The sequence below is a fragment of the Salvelinus namaycush genome, chromosome 24, assembly GCF_016432855.1.
Source record: "Salvelinus namaycush isolate Seneca chromosome 24, SaNama_1.0, whole genome shotgun sequence".
Taxonomy (NCBI): Eukaryota; Metazoa; Chordata; class Actinopteri; order Salmoniformes; family Salmonidae; genus Salvelinus; species Salvelinus namaycush.
Genome location: NC_052330.1, coordinates 32,011,395 through 32,028,671, shown reverse-complemented (window position 1 = coordinate 32,028,671; position 17,277 = coordinate 32,011,395). Strand labels below are relative to the sequence as shown.

General features: G+C 45.7%; 1 protein-coding gene across 1 annotated transcript in view; it reads left to right on the top strand.

The window, feature by feature from the left end:
- Positions 1–7,233: 7,233 nt before the first annotated feature.
- The window catches only part of LOC120019184 (forkhead box protein N3-like), a 115,888-nt gene continuing 105,844 nt past the window's right edge, over positions 7,234–17,277 (top strand). Inside the window, exon 1 of the mRNA XM_038962495.1 lies at positions 7,234–7,466. The gene's annotated coding sequence lies outside the window, so the exon portion shown is untranslated. The remainder of the gene's footprint in view (positions 7,467–17,277) is intronic.

Here is a 17,277-nt window from a genome sequence, read left to right as displayed (position 1 = left end):
ATGTGCATGTGTGTGGCCACAGCCCTGGCCCACATATTTATAGCAGTGTGTGTGTGAGAAGTGCACTTTGTCACCCGCTGTGCATCACACACTTTCCAAAATAAACAGCTACCGCAGCCCTGTATTACTATTGATCAGTACCCAGCAGTTTACTCTGGATTTGGAGGGTAAGAGAGCGAGAGAGAGGGTGGGGAGAGAGGGGTTTGTGAGGGGTGACCAGAGAGAGAGAGAGGTTGGGGGAAGAGAGAGGGGTGGGGAGAGAGAGAGAGGTGGGGAGAGAGTGAGAGAGGGGTGCGAGAGGGGTGACCACAGCGAGAGAGAGAGAGAGATACCAGAGAGAGAGGTGGGGGGGAGGAGAGAGGAGACAGAGAGGGTGAGGTGGGGGAGAGAGAGAGGAGACAGAGAGGGGGAGAGAGAGAGACAGGTCAGGGAGAAATAGACAATTTCCCAGCAATGTTGTGTATGTCACCAGCAGCTTATGAGATAGAAGGTGATTTAAACACGGACACCACTCATCCATCCTACTGTTAAGCTGTAATAAGAGACCACTACAAGTTCAATAGTAGTGCTCCAGACGTGTGTGTGTGTGTGTGTGTGTGTGTGTGTGTGTGTGTGTGTGTGTGTGTGTGTGTGTGTGTGTGTGTGTGTGTGTGTGTGTGTGTGTGTGTGTGAAAACAACAGAGTGAAAGAATGAGTAAATGGCTGGTTGTTTGGTTGACATCTTAGCCTGCCGTCTGTTTCCTGTCAAACGCTTGATTGCTGGCCTGCCCCCTCTGGCCGAGGCTCATGGGTAGGCTGGATGGAATGGCAGCTCCATTTAAGGTTTGAGGGATCATGGATGGCTACCTCCCAGACCTGTCTGTGTTTGTGTGCTCATACGTGTGTGTGTTTGTGTGTGTGTGTGTCTGTCTGTGTGTCTTTGTGTGTGTGTGTGTGTGTGTGTGTGTGTGTGTGTGTGTGTGTGTGTGTGTGTGTGTGTGTGTGTGTGTGTGTGTGTCATCTTAAGAAATAACACATACTGTAGGCCTCTATTTTCTCTGCTGTTAAAGTGGCACTAGAGACAAACACACATTCATTTGCAATTTCGTCAGGTGCGTCAATTAACCTGTCTTATATCAGCTCGCTTTCACTCGGTTGAAATACTTGAGCGGTCTCCTTACAAACATGATCCAAATTGCTAATTTCAGGCAGTGCTGACTGGGATATTTAAGACCAACCTAAAGCTGGTTTTAGCGTGTAACTCAGTTGGTTATGGCAGGAAAAACCGTCCAGTGGCGAAGCACATTGACCATATGGACGTGGAACAAGAGAAGCCTAATGGGATTTTGGTGCCTATTTACTTCCTATTGAGAAACATAAAATGTAATTCTTTGTCCCATTTAGTTTTATTTGGTTAAAAACCAAGCATAGCCTCCCATCCTCTCAATGTATGTTTATTTTGTCCTGCCCAATGCAATCGCTAAGTAGTCTGTTGATAAAGGGTTTGGCTCCGGAGACCGCTTGGAAATAAATCTTAAATCACCAAAGCTTAAATATTGATTAAGCAAAATATAAAGTTTGAGAGGAGTAAAACATTGAGTTGACATTCCCTTTTTTTATATATATTGTAGGCAAGCCCACGTTATTTTAGCCATGCAGGTCCCATTTTGGACATGTGTAAAACCCTCTCCATGATGTAGGCTGTGTGTCCACACCCATCATGAAACGAGAGATGAGAACCTCGGTGAATACCGGTGAACCTCGTATTCAGAATGATCTGTAACCTGTAACAATGGCTTGTTTTCTGTTTCCTATGTTCTAAACCCAAGCCCTCCCTTAGGCCTACTATAATGTTGTTTTCTGTTTCCTATGTTCTAAACCCAAGCCCTCCATTAGGCCTACTATAATGTTGTTTTCTGTTTCCTATGTTCTCAACCCAAGCCCCCATTAGGCCTACTATAATGTTGTTTTCTGTTTCCTATGTTCTAAACCCAAGCCCTCCATTAGGCCTACTATAATGTTGTTTTCTGTTTCCTATGTTCTAAACCCAAGCCCTCCATTAGGCCTACTATAATGTTGTTTTCTGTTTCCTATGTTCTAAACCCAAGCCCTCCATTAGGCCTACTATAATGTTGTTTTCTGTTTCCTATGTTCTCAACCCAAGCCCTCCCTTAGGCCTACTATAATGTTGTTTTCTGTTTCCTATGTTCTAAACCCAAGCCCTCCATTAGGCCTACTATAATGTTGTTTTCTGTTTCCTATGTTCTAAACCCAAGCCCTCCCTTAGGCCTACTATAATGTTGTTTTCTGTTTCCTATGTTCTAAACCCAAGCCCTCCCTTAGGCCTACTATAATGTTGTTTTCTGTTTCCTATGTTCTAAACCCAAGCCCTCCATTAGGCCTACTATAATGTTGTTTTCTGTTTCCTATGTTCTAAACCCAAGCCCTCCATTAGGCCTACTATAATGTTGTTTTCTGTTTCCTATGTTCTAAACCCAAGCCCTCCATTAGGCCTACTATAATGTTGTTTTCTGTTTCCTATGTTCTAAACCAAGCCCTCCCTTAGGCCTACTATAATGTTGTTTTCTGTTTCCTATGTTCTAAACCCAAGCCCTCCATTAGGCCTACTATAATGTTGTTTTCTGTTTCCTATGTTCTAAACCCAAGCCCTCCCTTAGGCCTACTATAATGTTGTTTTCTGTTTCCTATGTTCTAAACCCAAGCCCTCCCTTAGGCCTACTATAATGTTGTTTTCTGTTCCTATGTTCTAAACCCAAGCCCTCCATTAGGCCCTACGATAATGTTGTTTTCTGTTTCCTAGGTTCTAAACCCAAGTCCCTCCCTTAGGCCTACTATAATGTTGTTTCTGTTCCTATGTTCTAAACCCCAGCCCTCCCTTAGGCCTACTATAATGGTTGTTTTTCTGTTTCCTATGTTCTAAACCCAAGCCCTCCATTAGGCCTACTATAATGTTGTGTTTCTGTTTCCTATGTTCTAAACCAAGCCCTCCTTAGGCCTACTAAATGTTGTTTTCTGTTTCCTATGTTCTAAAACCCAAGCCCTCCATTAGCCATACTATAATGTTGTTTTCTGTTTCCTATGTTCTAAACCCAAGCCCTTCCATTAGGCCTACTATAATGTTGTTTTCTGTTTCCTATGTTCTAAACCCAAGCCCTCCCTTAGGCCTACTATAATGTTGTTTTTCTGTTTCCTATGTTCTTAAACACCAGCCCTCCTTAGGCCTACTATAATGTTGTTTTCCTGTTTCCTATGTTCTAAACCCAAGCCTCCATTAGGCCTACTATAATGTTGTTTTCTGTTTCCTATGTTCTAAACCCAAGCCCTCCCTTAGGCCTACTATAATGTTGTTTTCTGTTTCCTATGTTCTAAACCCAAGCCCTCCATTAGGCCTACTATAATGTTGTTTTCTGTTTCCTATGTTCTCAACCCAAGCCCTCCCTTAGGCCTACTATAATGTTGTTTTCTGTTTCCTATGTTCTCAACCCAAGCCCCCATTAGGCCTACTATAATGAAGACTGGTTCAACACCAATGTGTGTCTTTTTTGCATGGCGATTTTATGACATCATTACTGATGGTTCCAATATAAAACATAGAGCAGGATAACGCCGAGTGGACATTCGCCCTTTCTCTTTGTATTCTCTTTGTATTGGATCTTTGTCCAGCTACTGTGAAAATGTTGGATTTTGCTGTAAAACCCTCCACAGTCTGGATTGTTTTAATATTATATGCCCACGGGATAAATTATGGTGCCTGTAAGTGTGACGTAGACTATTTAAAACAAGTTATTTTTTCATTTTGTTCAGAATTGAATTATTTTTTATCTTTTTATGCCTCATCAATAATTAATATAATCTTGCTAATTGACGGTGTTTGGCATGTCCATGCCCAGCCATAATGCAATTTACAGTAGGCCTAGTCTCTATATCACCAGCTTTAATATCACTGGCTCCCCAGTGGCGCAGCAGTCTAATGCACTGCATCTTGGTGCTAGAGGAGTCGCTACAGACACCCTGGTTCAAATCCAGGCTGTATCACAACTAGCTGTGATTGGGAGTCCCATTGGCACAGTGTTGTTTGGCTGGTATAGGCTGTCATTGTAAATCATCACTTCTTCTTAACTGACTTGTCTAGTTAAATTAAAATATTAGTCTGAATGCTTTTGAACCCAGGCATTGACTTAGAACAATGTGTAGTTATTTTGTTTCTGTACGCCATTTAACAAACTATAAGGGACTAACATTGGAATTGGAGTTGTTTCCAAGGCAACACATAAAAGACCGTGAATACACAACTTGAAGCATCCACATGTTTCGCCATGGAGCACGTTCTGATTGGCCAGCGAGTGGCGAAGCCTCCACACATCCACAACTTGTTTATTCATCAAAACCCTTTCGCACCAACGCCAGCAAGTGCGCCGATAATTGCGACAGGGAAAATAGCTAAAATATTTCTGACACACCGCTGAACCTATAGCACTTAGATTTACATTACGTTTGTTAAAATAGAGCACATAGAGTGCACAGTATGTGAGGACATTATCTCTCCATTATCTCTCCATATTATTTAGTTGTCTATCCGGCACACTGCACCAGTTAGACATACTGTAGCTGCCGTTATCACACCACACGCTCAGCCTCCCTCCCTCTGACTCTCTATCACCATGCAGATCCCTATGGTGATGAAGAGGAGGAGGAGGAGGAGGAGGAGGAAGAGAAGGAGGAGGAGGAGGAGGAGGAGGAGGAGGAAGAGAAGGAGCAGGGAGGGGAGGGGGAGGAGGACTTCCAAAGTGATATAGAGTGAGAAAGAGAGAGTGTAATGTTTACTGTAAGTGTAATGTTTACTGTTAATTTTTTAAGGCAGTGTTTATAAGACCCAAATCCTCTCTGCTTATTCCTCCTCTCCCTCTCTCTCTCTCTCTCTGTCTCACTCTGTCTCTCAGTCTCTTTCTCTCTCTACCTTAGTTTCTCCCCCTCTTTTCTCTCTTACCTGTCTGTTTCTTGCTTCCTCTCTCTCTCTGTCTGTCTCCCCCCTTTCCTCCCCCCTCTCTCTGTTTGATTAGAAGGCAGAGGGTGTGTGTGTGTGTTTGGTTTTACTATCCTTGTGGGACCAGAAGTCCTCACAGGGTTAGTAAAACAAGGACACGGGTTAGGTTTATGGGCTAAGGAAAATAGGATTTTGAATGGGAATCAATTGTTTGGCATCCACAAGGATAGTATAACAAATGTGTGTGTGTGTGTGTGTGTGTGTGTGTGTGTGTGTGTGTGTGTGTGTGTGTGTGTGTGTGTGTGTGTGTGTGTGTGTGTGTGTGTGTGTGTACCCAGAGGGCTGTGTTAAGTCCTAGTGACAGTCAGGATCTTATAGATGTCTGCAGAGTTTACTGCTGTGATCTGATCTGGGAGCCTCTCCCCCCCCCCCCCCCCCCCCCCCCCCCTCTCTCTCTCTTCCCCCCCCCCCCCCCCCCCCCCCCTCTCTCTCTCTCTCTCTCTCTCTCTCTCTCTCTCTCTCTCTCTCTCTCTCTCTCTCTCTCTCTCTCTCTCTCTCTCTCTCTCTCTCTCTCTATTCAAGTTCAATTTAAGGGCTTTATTGGCATGAGAAACGTATGTTTACATTGCCAAAGTAAGATAATAATAGACAATAAACAAAATTAACCTCTGTGATGTTTATCACAGTAAACATACAGCTTACTGTTGCAAAAATAGTCTACAGTACATTTTGTTGGTACTATCTTGTTGCTACAGTAGTTGCAGTACTGTGTACACAAGCAGCTTAATGTAAAGGGGATACCCACATTTACGTCGGTGCTAAGTCCTGGTTTTGATTATGATATCTCTGTTATGATTCAGTTTCATGTCAAAATATAAAATATGTCCTAAATGTGTGTTTCCTTCTTTAGTTTAATATTTCATGTGTTTCCTATGTTGAGAAAGTCCCTCAGCCAACCAATCAGTCAGCCAGTCAGCCAACCAGTCAGTCAGACAGACAGCTAGTCAGTCAGGATGTCAGTCAGCCAACCAGTCAGTCAGACAGACAGCTAGTCAGTCAGCCAGTCAGTCAGTGAGCTAGACAGCCAACAAGTCAGTCAGTCAACCAGTCAGCTAGTTAGACAGTCAGACATTCAGCTAGCCAGCCTGCCAGCCAGTCAGCTAGTCAGACAGTCAGTCAGTCAGTTACCCAGCCAGCCAGCTAGTCAGTCAGTCAGCCAGCCAGTCAGCTAGTTAGTCAGTCAGACATTCCGCTAGCCAGCCAGCCAGTCTGCCAGTCAGCCAGCCAACCAGTCAGCCAGTCAGCCAGCCAGTCAGCTAGTCAGTCAGTCAGTTAGCCAGCCAGCCAGTCAGCTAGTCAGAAAGTCAGGCAGTCAGTCAGTTACCCACCCAGCCAGCTAGTCAGTCAGCCAGCCAGTCAGCTAGTTAGACAGTCAGACATTCCGCTAGCCAGCCAGCCAGTCTGCCAGTCAGCATGCCAGCCAGTCAGCTAGTCAGACAGTCAGGCAGCAGTCAGCCAGTCAGTCAGTCAGTTACCCACCCACTCACCCACCCACCCAGCCAGCCAGCTAGTCAGTCAGCCAGCCAGCGAGTCAGCCAGCCAGCCAGCCAGTCAGCTAATCAGCCAGTCAGCCAGTCAGATAGCCAGTCAGTCAGCCAGCCAGCCAGCCAGCCATTCAGCCAGCCAGTCTGCCAGTCAGCCAGCCAGTCAGCTAGTCAGTCAGTCAGTTAGCCAGCCAGCCAGTCAGCTAGTCAGACAGTCAGGCAGTCAGTCAGTTACCCAGCCAGCCAGCTAGTCAGTCAGCCAGCCAGCCATCGAGTCAGCGAGCCAGCCAGTCAGCTAGTCAGACAGTCAGCCAGTCAGACAGCCAGTCAGTCAGTCAGTCAGTCAGTCAGCTAGTCAGACAGTCAGCCAGTCAGCCAGTCAGTCAGTCAGTCAGCCAGTCAGCCAGTTAGCCTACTGGAGCCTCTGGACAGCATGATCTGATCTACTCCCTCTAGGCCGGCCCACGTTGTCCTGGCAACCTGCTGACGCTCTGAGGTAGGGGAGAGGGGAAGAGGAGGGAGGCAGGGAGGGCTCCGATCAGAGACAATGGCATTCTTTCAAAGAACATCACTAGCACTAGGACCCTGGAGGAGGCTGGGACTCCTGTGGTGGTGGGGCAGGCCAGGCAGGCTGACTGGCTGAGCTGTGTAACACACAGCCCTGCTCAGAGAGAGTGAGAGAGAGAGAGAAAGAGAGCAGAGAGCTGAGAGCAGAGAGAGAGAGAGCGAGAGAGAAGGGGAAGAGAGAGAGACTACAGGAACGCAGTCAGTTGCCTGTGCTGCTCAGTACCAGAAACAAGGAGCTGGGGAGGAAATGGAGGGGCTCAGGATCATCGGCGGGAACTGACATTACAGACCAGGAGAGGAGAGGAGAGGGAGAACTATCGGAGGAGAGGAGGAAAGGAAGGGGCTCGTCTGCACAACAGAAGATTTCTAAGGTGACTTTATGTCTCTTTCAATAGCTGGATGTGGTGGGATGTGGAGGGAAGTGTGTCTGTGTGTGGAAAGAGATCTTTTAGCTTCCAGAAGAGGCTGAGTGTTGACATGTGCTGCATCGCTGCACTTCTAAGTAGAGAGAAAGAGAGGAAAAGAAACGGAGTGTGTGTGTGTGTGTGTGTTTTTCAGTGAGACAGAGGGAGAGGGAGTGTTATGTGGCTGTTTTGAAGGGAGGGTTAACCTTTTACTGCAGTGGGATAAGTCAGGCTCACACAGAGTGTTTCTTGGGAGTATGAAACAAATCTACTTTGAAACAAAAGTATACACCTCACACACATGGTTATGAGCTTCAGAAAAATAAACACCTGTCAGATATGGAGTTGAAATGTATTACATTTTGAGTTTGCATCCCAATATTACACTTTTTATACATCACAGAAGACTGAAATATAACAAAACCATTTGACATAGAAACACAGGATTTTCAGCGTTTAAAAAAAGAAATTATGCAAAATATGAATAACATTCCACCCATGAGGCAACTAGGTCATTTGACTGCAGGAAAGGGGTACATGGAAATATATCTTGACAGTTGTTGACTGAAATTAAAGGGTTCACAGAAGTGTACACTTCTAAGGGAATAGGGTGATCCCGTCCACTCTGAAGATGACTCATGTTAGAAGTAGAGATCGAGGGAGAGATGGAGAGATGGAGAGATGGAGAGAGAGAGAGAGAGAGAGAGAGAAGAGAGGAGAGAGAGGAGAGAGAGAAGAGAGAGAGAGAGAGAGAGAGAGAGAGAGAGAGAGAAAAGAGAGAGAGAGAGAAGAGAGAGAGAGAGAGAGAGAGAGAGAGAGAGAGAGAGAGAGAGAGATGAGAGGAGAGAGAGAGAGAGAGAGAGAGAGAGAGAGAGAGAGAGAATATCTCAATCAATTCCCAACTTCTGTGCATTTACTATTGACATATTCTGGGTGAGGGAGAAACCACTAATATTAGTGCCAGATATGTAAATGATTCCCATAGCCTGAAGGACATCCCATGACCATTAATTCCCTGTAGTATTTACATTATATTTAGCTGACAGTTATACACAGTGTAACCATCATCCATGTTGTCTTTTTATAATCTTATTTAAGTATTTATCAACCGAAGATTCCCCAATAAAACAGCAGTAAAACAGTACCTGTACACATGATTATATGAACTATTATTATTTCTATTGAAAATAACTGTGTCTCATTATCCTCTTTGCATTGTACTGTATTTACTGAAATGCTATACGAATATACTGCTTTGGCAATATCTACGAATTGTATTTCATACCAATAAAGCAATCTGCATTTGAGAGAGAGAGAGATATGAAGTGAGAGAGAGAGGTATGAAGAGAGAGAGAGGTATGAAGAGAGAGATAGATGGAGAGAGGAAGAGAGAGAGAGATGGAGAGAGGAAGACAGAGAGAGAGAGACTTTGAAATGTGTGTATTCCTTTGAAACGATGTATTATTTCCTGTCCATTTTTTAATGATTATTTCACTTGCTCTGGTAATGTAAACATATGTTTCCAACGCCAATAAAGCCCTGTGAATTACTTGAGTTGAGAGAGAGAGGATGATAGAGAGAGGAAGACAGAGAGAGAGAGAGAGAAAGAGAGAGAGAGAAAGCAGAAGACAGAGGAAGAAATGGAGAAAGAGAGGGGGAGAGAGAGAGTAAGAGAGAGAGAGAGAGAGAGAGAGACCTATTACACTGTGAAAAATACTCAGACCTAAGAGAATATTTATTTCCCAAAATTATAATTCAATACAAAGAATTTAAAACTATAAAAGATGAAGAAAAAATGTAATATTTATTGGGTGAAAAGCCAAAATGTGTAATTTTGGCAGCCAAATATATGTCCTCCTGCCACAACCTGAGGGACAGCCAGTGAAAGTGCAAAGTAATGTTGATAATATTTCCCTCTTGTTTTGTTTTGTCTTTCATACCAGGTCATGTGTCTTCTTAGTCATGTTGACACTGGTCTACTACTCTGTTGCTTTAATGTATTGTTGTTCTGATTAATATTGTTGTTGTAGTTGTTGTTAATGGTAATCCCATGTCCACTACTACTATTATTATTGCTGTTGGTCCCACCATTTATTTATATATAAATATATATATATTTTGTATATATATACATATATATTTGATTTGTATTCTTCGATATGTATACTTTGACAATGTAAGTAATAATGAACTTGCCATGTGTCACGTTCTGACCTTAGTTCCTTTTTTAGGTCTTTATTTTAGTTTGGTCAGGGCGTGAGTTGGTGTGGACATTCTATGTTGTTTTTCTATGTTTTGTTCTATACGTTATATTTCTATGTGTTTGGCCTAGTATGGTTCTCAATCAGAGGCAGGTGTCCATCATTGTCTCTGATTGAGAATCATACTTAGGTAGCCTGTTTTCCCACTATGTTTGGGTAGTTGTTTTCTGTTTTAGTGTTTTCACCATTCGGGACTGTTTCGGTTTTCATTTTGATTCTCTTGTTCTTTTGTTATTTGTATTCATTCTCATTAAAGTTATTATGGATACATATCACGCTGCATTTTGGTCCTCCCTCTCCTTCCACCAACAAAACCGTTCACCATGTCAATAAAGTCAATTGAGAGAGAGGGAAGGGAAGAAGGGAGAGGGAGAGGAGAGCGGGAGAGGAGCGGGAGAGGGGAGGCGGGAGAGGGAGCGGGAGAGGGAGAGGGAGAGGGAGAGGGAGAGAGAGAGAGAGAGGGAGAGAGAGAGAGAGAGAGAGAGAGAGGATGAGAAGAGAGAGGAGGGAAGGAGAGAGAGAGAGAGAGAGAGGAGAAGAAGAGAGAAGAGAGAGAGAGAGAGAGAGAAGAGAGCGAGAGAGAGAGAGAGAGAGAGAGAGGAGGAGAGAGAGAGAGAAAGAGAGAGAGAGAGAAAAAAAAAGAGAGAGAGAGAGAGAGAGAGAGAAGAAGAAAGAGAGAAGAGAGAGAGAGAGATGTTTAGGTTGTTATTATACAGTACAATGTGTCCAAGGGGAGAGAGAGGAAGAGAGAGAGAGGAAGAGAGACAGAGAGGAAGAGAGAGAGGAAGAGGGAGGGAGGTTTAGGTTGTTATTATACAGTACAATGTGTCCAAGGATAGAGACAGAGAGAGGAAGAGAGACAGAGAGGAAGAGAGAGAGAGAGGAAGAGAGACAGAGAGACATTTGGAGTGTGCCCCTGGCTTTCCCTAAATAAAAAACACAAGAAAATGTTGCCATCTGGTTTGATCGGACACTTTTTTTCCAATTTTCGCCTAAAATGACATACCCAAATCTAACTGCCGCTCAGCACTTGAAGCAAGGATATGCATTTTCTTGGTACCAGTTGAAAGGAAACACTGTGAAGTTTGTGGAAATGTGAAAGGAATGTAGGATAATATGACACATTAGATCTGGTGAAAGATAATACAAAAAAAGAAAAAACGTTCTCTTTTTGTATTTTTTTTTACCATCATCTTTGAAATGCAAGAGAAAGGCCATAATGTATTATTCCAGCCCAGCAGCAATTTAGATTTTGGCCACTAGATGGCAGCAGTGTATGTGCAACGTTTTAGACTGATCCAATGAACCATTGCGTTTCTGTTCAAAATTTGGTATCAAGTCTGGCCAAACGTGCATAATTTGTTTTTTAATAACTTTTCATGTTCAAAACTGTGCACTCTCCTCAAACAATAGCATGGTATTCTTTCACTGTAATAGCTACTGTAAATTGGACAGTGCAGTTAGATTAACAAGAATTTAAGCTTTCTGACAATATCAGCTATGTCTATGTAAATAACACATTTTCTTGTTACTTACAACCTCATGCTAATCGCATTAGCCTACGTTAGCTCAACCGTCCCGCAGGGGACCCACCGATCCTGAATAAGTTTATTTGTCACGCCCTGGCCTTAGTTATCTTTGTTTTCTTTATTATTTTAGTTAGGTCAGGTTGTGACATGGGGGATGTATGTGTTTTGTATTGTCTAGGGTTTTTTGTATGTTTATGGGGCAGTGTCTAGTCTAGGGGATTGTATGTCTATGGTTGCCTAGATTGGTTCTCAATTAGAGACAGCTGTCTATCGTTGTCTCTGATTGGGAGCCATATTTAGGCAGCATAGTCATTAGGTAATTTTGTGGGTGATTGTCTATGTCTTACGTTAGTTGCTTGTGTCTGGCACTTTTGTTTTATAGCTTCACGGTCGTTTGTTGTTGTTTGTATAGTTTGTCAGTGTTCGTCTTTCGTGTTCTCTTTCGGTAATAAAAGAAGATGTACTGTTATCACGCTGCGCCTTGGTCCTCCTCTCTTCATTGTTACGACGATCGTGAACAGAATCACCCACCAATTACCCGGACAAGCAGCGTGATACAAGCAGCATCAGCGGATCGCAGGAATATTGGAATTGAGGAAATATTAGACGGCGGAGGACCCTGGGCACAAAAATATCGCCGCCCCAAGCAGAGAGCTGGAGGCAGCGAAGCAGAGAGGCGCGGTATGAGGAGCTAGCACGGCAGAGCGGCTGGCAACCCCAAAAATGTATTGGGGGGGAGGCTCTCGGGGAGTGTAGCTGGGTCAAGTAGGAGACTTTAGCCAGCTCTCCGTACTTACTGTGAGGAGCCGAAGATGGAACCAGAGCCAGTCGAGGTGGAATTGGAGGTGAGTAAGGGGAGTGAAGCTGAGACTGTGGATGAATTAATGGGGAAATTGGAGGAGAGAGAAATGAGGGATTTGCTGTGTTGGTGCTTGAGGCACGACATCCGCCCGACGGAGCGAGTCGGGGACTTGATGTCACCTGAGTTAGCTCTCCATACTCATCCTGAGGTGCGTGCTAGCCGTCTGGTGAAGACTGTGCCAGTACCACGCACCAGGCCTCCTGTGCACCTCCCTAGCCCTGCACGTCCTGCGCCAGCTCAACGCACCAGCTCTCCTGTGGCAGCCCCACGCACTCGCCCTGTGGTACGTGTCTCCAGCCCGGTACCACCAGTTCCGGCACCACGCACCAAGCCTCCTGTGCGTTTCCAGAGCCCTGTGCTCCCTGTTGCTGCTTCCCGCACTAGCCTTGAGGTGCGTGTCCTTAGCCCGGTACCACCAGTTCCGGCACCACGCACCAGGCCTACTGTGCGCCTCAGCCGGCCAGAGTCTGCCGTCTGCCCAGCGCCGTCTGAGCTACCCGTCTGCCCAGCGCCGCCTGCACTGCCCGTCTGCCCAGCGCCGTCTGAGTCTGCCGTCTGCCCAGCGCCGTCTGCGCTGTCCGCCTGCCCAGCGCCGTCTGAGCTGTCCGTCTGCCCAGCGCCGCCTGCGCTGCCCGTCTGCCCAGCGCCGCCTGAGCCGCCCGTCTGTCCGGAGCCGTCAAAGCCGCCCGTCTGTCCTGAGCCACTAGAGCCGTACGTCAGTCAGGAGCCACCAGAGCCGCCTGCCAGTCAGGAGCTGCCAGTGCCGCCCGCCAGTCAGGACATGCCAGAGCCGCCAGTCAGCCAGGAGCTGCCAGAGCCGCCAGTCAGCCAGGAGCTGCCAGAGCCGCCAGTCGCCAGGACCTGCCAGAGCCGCCAGTCACCAGGACCTGCCAGAGCCGCCAGTCAGCCAGGACCTGCCAGAGCCGCCAGGCATCAGAGCCAGGACCGCGCCTAGAGTGGCAGTCGCCAGGACCGCAGGTCGTCATCAGCCAGGACCGGCCAGAGTCGTCAGTCAGCCAGCACCGGCCAAGTCTTCAGTCAGCCAGGACCGGCCAGAGTCGTCAGTCAGCCAGGACCTGCCAGATCGTCACAGCCAGGACCTGCCAGAATCGTCAGTCAGCCAGGACCTGCCAAGTCGTCAGTCAGCCAGGAGCTGCCAGAGCCGCCAGTCAGCCAGGAGCTGCCAGAGCCGCCAGTCAGCCAGGAGCTGCCAGAGCCCCATCCAGTCAGGAGCTGCCAACTGCCCGCCAGTCATGAGCTCCTGCCAGTAATGAGCTGCGTGCCAGTCATGAGCTGCCTTCCAGTCATGGCTCCCTCCAGTCATGAGCTGCCCTCCAGTCATAGCTGCCCTCCAGTCATGGCGGAGGGCCCTCCAGTCATGAGCGGCCTCACGTCATGAGCGGCCCTCCATCGACTGCCCTCCAGTCCGAGCTGCCATTCAGTCCGGAGCTGCCCCTCAGTCCCCTCATCCCTCATCCGGCTGCCCCTCAGTCCGGAGCTGCCCCTCAGTCCAGCTGCCCCTCAGCTGGAGCTGCCCTCAGTCCAGGAGCTACCCCTCAGTCCGGAGCTACCCCCTCAGTCCGGAGCTGCCCTCAGTCTGGGAGCTGCCCCTCAGTCCGGAGCTGCCCCTCCGTCCAGTGGCGCCCTCTAGGATAGTTTTCAGTCCGGGACTCGCTGTAGGGTCCTCGCTCCAGAGGCGCCACCAAAGCGGGTATTGACTATGGTGGAGTGGGGGCCACGTCCCGCACCCGAGCCGCCGCCGTAAGAAGGCCCACCCGACCCTCCCCTTCTGTGTCAGGTTTTGCGGCCGGAGTCCGCACCTTTGGGGGGGGGACTGTTACGCCCTGGCCTTAGTTATCTTTGTTTTCTTTATTATTTTAGTTAGGTCAGGGGTGTGACATGGGGGATGTATGTGTTTTGTATTGTCTAGGGGTTTTTGTATGTTTATGGGCAGTGTCTAGTCTAGGGGATTGTATGTCTATGGTTGCCTAGATTGGTTCTCAATTAGAGACAGCTGTCTATCGTTGTCTCTGATTGGGAGCCATATTTAGGCAGCCATAGTAATTAGGTAATTTGTGGGTGATTGTCTATGTCGTTACGTTAGTTACTTGTGTCTGCACTTTTGTTTTATAGCTTCACGGTCGTTTGTTGTTTTTGTATAGTTTGTCAGTGTTCGTTTCGTGTTCGTCTTCGGTAATAAAAGAAGATGTACTGTTATCACGCTGCGCCTTGGTCCTCCTCTCTTCATTGTTACGACGATCGTGACATTAATATTAGAAATTTGAAATGATTTACACATTTACATTTACTTTGGATACTGAAGGATATTTAAAACCAAATACTTTTAGTTTTACTGAAGTATAATTTTACTGGGTGACTTTCACTTTTACTTTCACTTTTACTTTATTCATTTTCTATTAAGAGATCTTTACTTTTACTCCAGTTTGACAGTTGAGTACTTTTTCCACCACTGTGTGTGTGAGTGTGTGTGTGCATGCCTCAGTGTGTGTGTGTGTGGGTGTCTGTGTGTGTTTGTGACAAACAGGTTGAGAGAGTCAGATCTGTTCAGACGCACAGCAACAGTGGAAATAGTGGCTAAGCACTAGCAGCTCACACGCGCTAACTCACACACACACACACTCACACACACACACACACACACACAACACACACACACACCACACACACACACACACACCACACACACACACACACACACCACACACACACACACACACACACACACACACACCCACACACACACACTAACACCCACACACACTGCTCACACGCGCTAACACACACACACACACACACACACTCTCACACGACCCTACACACACACACACACACACACACGCATACACACACACAACGTGCCGCGGACCCACCACACACACACACACACACACACACACACACACACAACACACACACACACACACACACACACACACACACACACACAACCACACACACACACCACACACACAACACAACGCTAACACACACATACACTGCTCACACACGCTAACACACACACACACACACGCACGCTAACACCCACATGCTAACACCCACACACACACTGCTCACACATGCTAACACACACACACACTGCTCACACACGCTAAAACACATACACTGCTCACACACGCTAACATGCACACACTGCTCACACAAGCTAACGCACACACACACACACACAAACTGCTCACACACTAACACACACACAAACTGACACACACACACACACACTGCTCACACACGCTAACACACACACACACTGCTCACATACGCTAACACACACACACACTGCTCACACATGCTAACACACACACACACACACACAATCTCCTTCCAGCCGAACAGCTGTGTATGTGTGTTTCATGAGCGTGAACGAGTCTGTAATTATCGGGTGCGTTTCATGTGTGTGTGTTTTCGCCAGTGAACATCTCTGTAAGTAAGCATGTTAGCATTTCAAGGTAATTCTCTGTCTCTGTGTGTGTGTTACATGTCTGTCAGTAAGCCCGTGTCAGATACATTTGATTTGATTTGATTGCAACAGGGTTTGTTTTTCTATTATTGTAGAGTGTGTGTGTTACATCTCTGTCTGTGTGTTACATCTCTGTCTGTGTGTTACATCTCTGTCTGTGTGTGTGTTACATCTATATCTGTGTGTTACATCTCTGTCTATGTGTGTGTTACATCTCTGTCTGTGTGAGTGTTACATCTCTGTCTGTGTGAGTTTTACATCTCTGTCTGTGTGTTACATCTCTATCTGTGTGTTACATCTCTATATGTGTGTTACATCTATATCTGTGTGTTACATCTCTGTCTATGTGTGTGTTACATCTCTGTCTGTGTGAGTGTTACATCTCTGTCTGTGTGAGTTTTACATCTCTGTCTGTGTGTTACATCTCTATCTGTGTGTTACATCTCTATACGTGTGTGTTACATCTATATCTGTGTGTTACATCTCTGTCTGTGTGTTACATCTCTGTCTGTGTGTTACATCTCTGTCTGTGTGTGTTACATCTATATCTGTGTGTTACATCTCTGTCTGTGTGTTACATCTCTATCGGTGTGTGTTACATCTCTGTCTGTGTGTTAAATCTCTATCTGTGTGTTACATCTCTATATGTGTGTGTTACATCTATATCTGTGTGTTACATCTCTGTCTGTGTGTTACATGTCTATCTGTGTGTTACATCTCTATATGTGTGTGTTACATCTATATCTGTGTGTTACATCTCTGTCTGTGTGTGTTACATCTATATCTGTGTGTTATATCTCTGTCTGTGTGTGTTACATCTATATCTGTGTGTTACATCTATGTCTGTCTGTGTTACATCTCTATATGTGTGTTACATCTCTGTCTGTGTGTTACATCTATGTCTGTGTGTGTTACATCTATATCTGTGTGTTACATCTATGTCTGTCTGTGTTACATCTATATCTGTGTGTTACATCTCTGTCTGTGTGTGTTACATCTATATCTGTGTGTTACATCTCTGTCTGTCTGTGTTACATCTCAATATGTGTGTTACATCTCTGTCTGTGTGTTAAATCTCTATCTGTGTGTTACATCTCTATATGTGTGTGTTACATCTATATCTGTGTGTTACATCTCTGTCTGTGTGTTACATGTCTATCTGTGTGTTACATCTCTATATGTGTGTGTTACATCTATATCTGTGTGTTACATCTCTGTCTGTGTGTGTTACATCTATATCTGTGTGTTATATCTCTGTCTGTGTGTGTTACATCTATATCTGTGTGTTACATCTCTGTTTGTGTGTTACATCTCTATCTGTGTGTGTTACATCTCTATATGTGTGTTACATCTCTATATGTGTGTTACATCTCTGTCTGTGTGTGTGTTACATCTCTATCTGTGTGTTACATCTCTGTCTGTGTGTGTTACATCTATATCTGTGTGTTACATATCTGTCTGTGTGTGTGTTACATCTCTATATGTGTGTGTGTTACATCTCTATATGTGTGTTACATCTCTATATGTGTGTTACCTCTCTGTCTGTGCGTGTTACATCTATATCTGTGTGTTACATCTCTGTCTGCGTGTGTTACATCTATATCTGTGTGTTACATATCTGTCTGTGTGT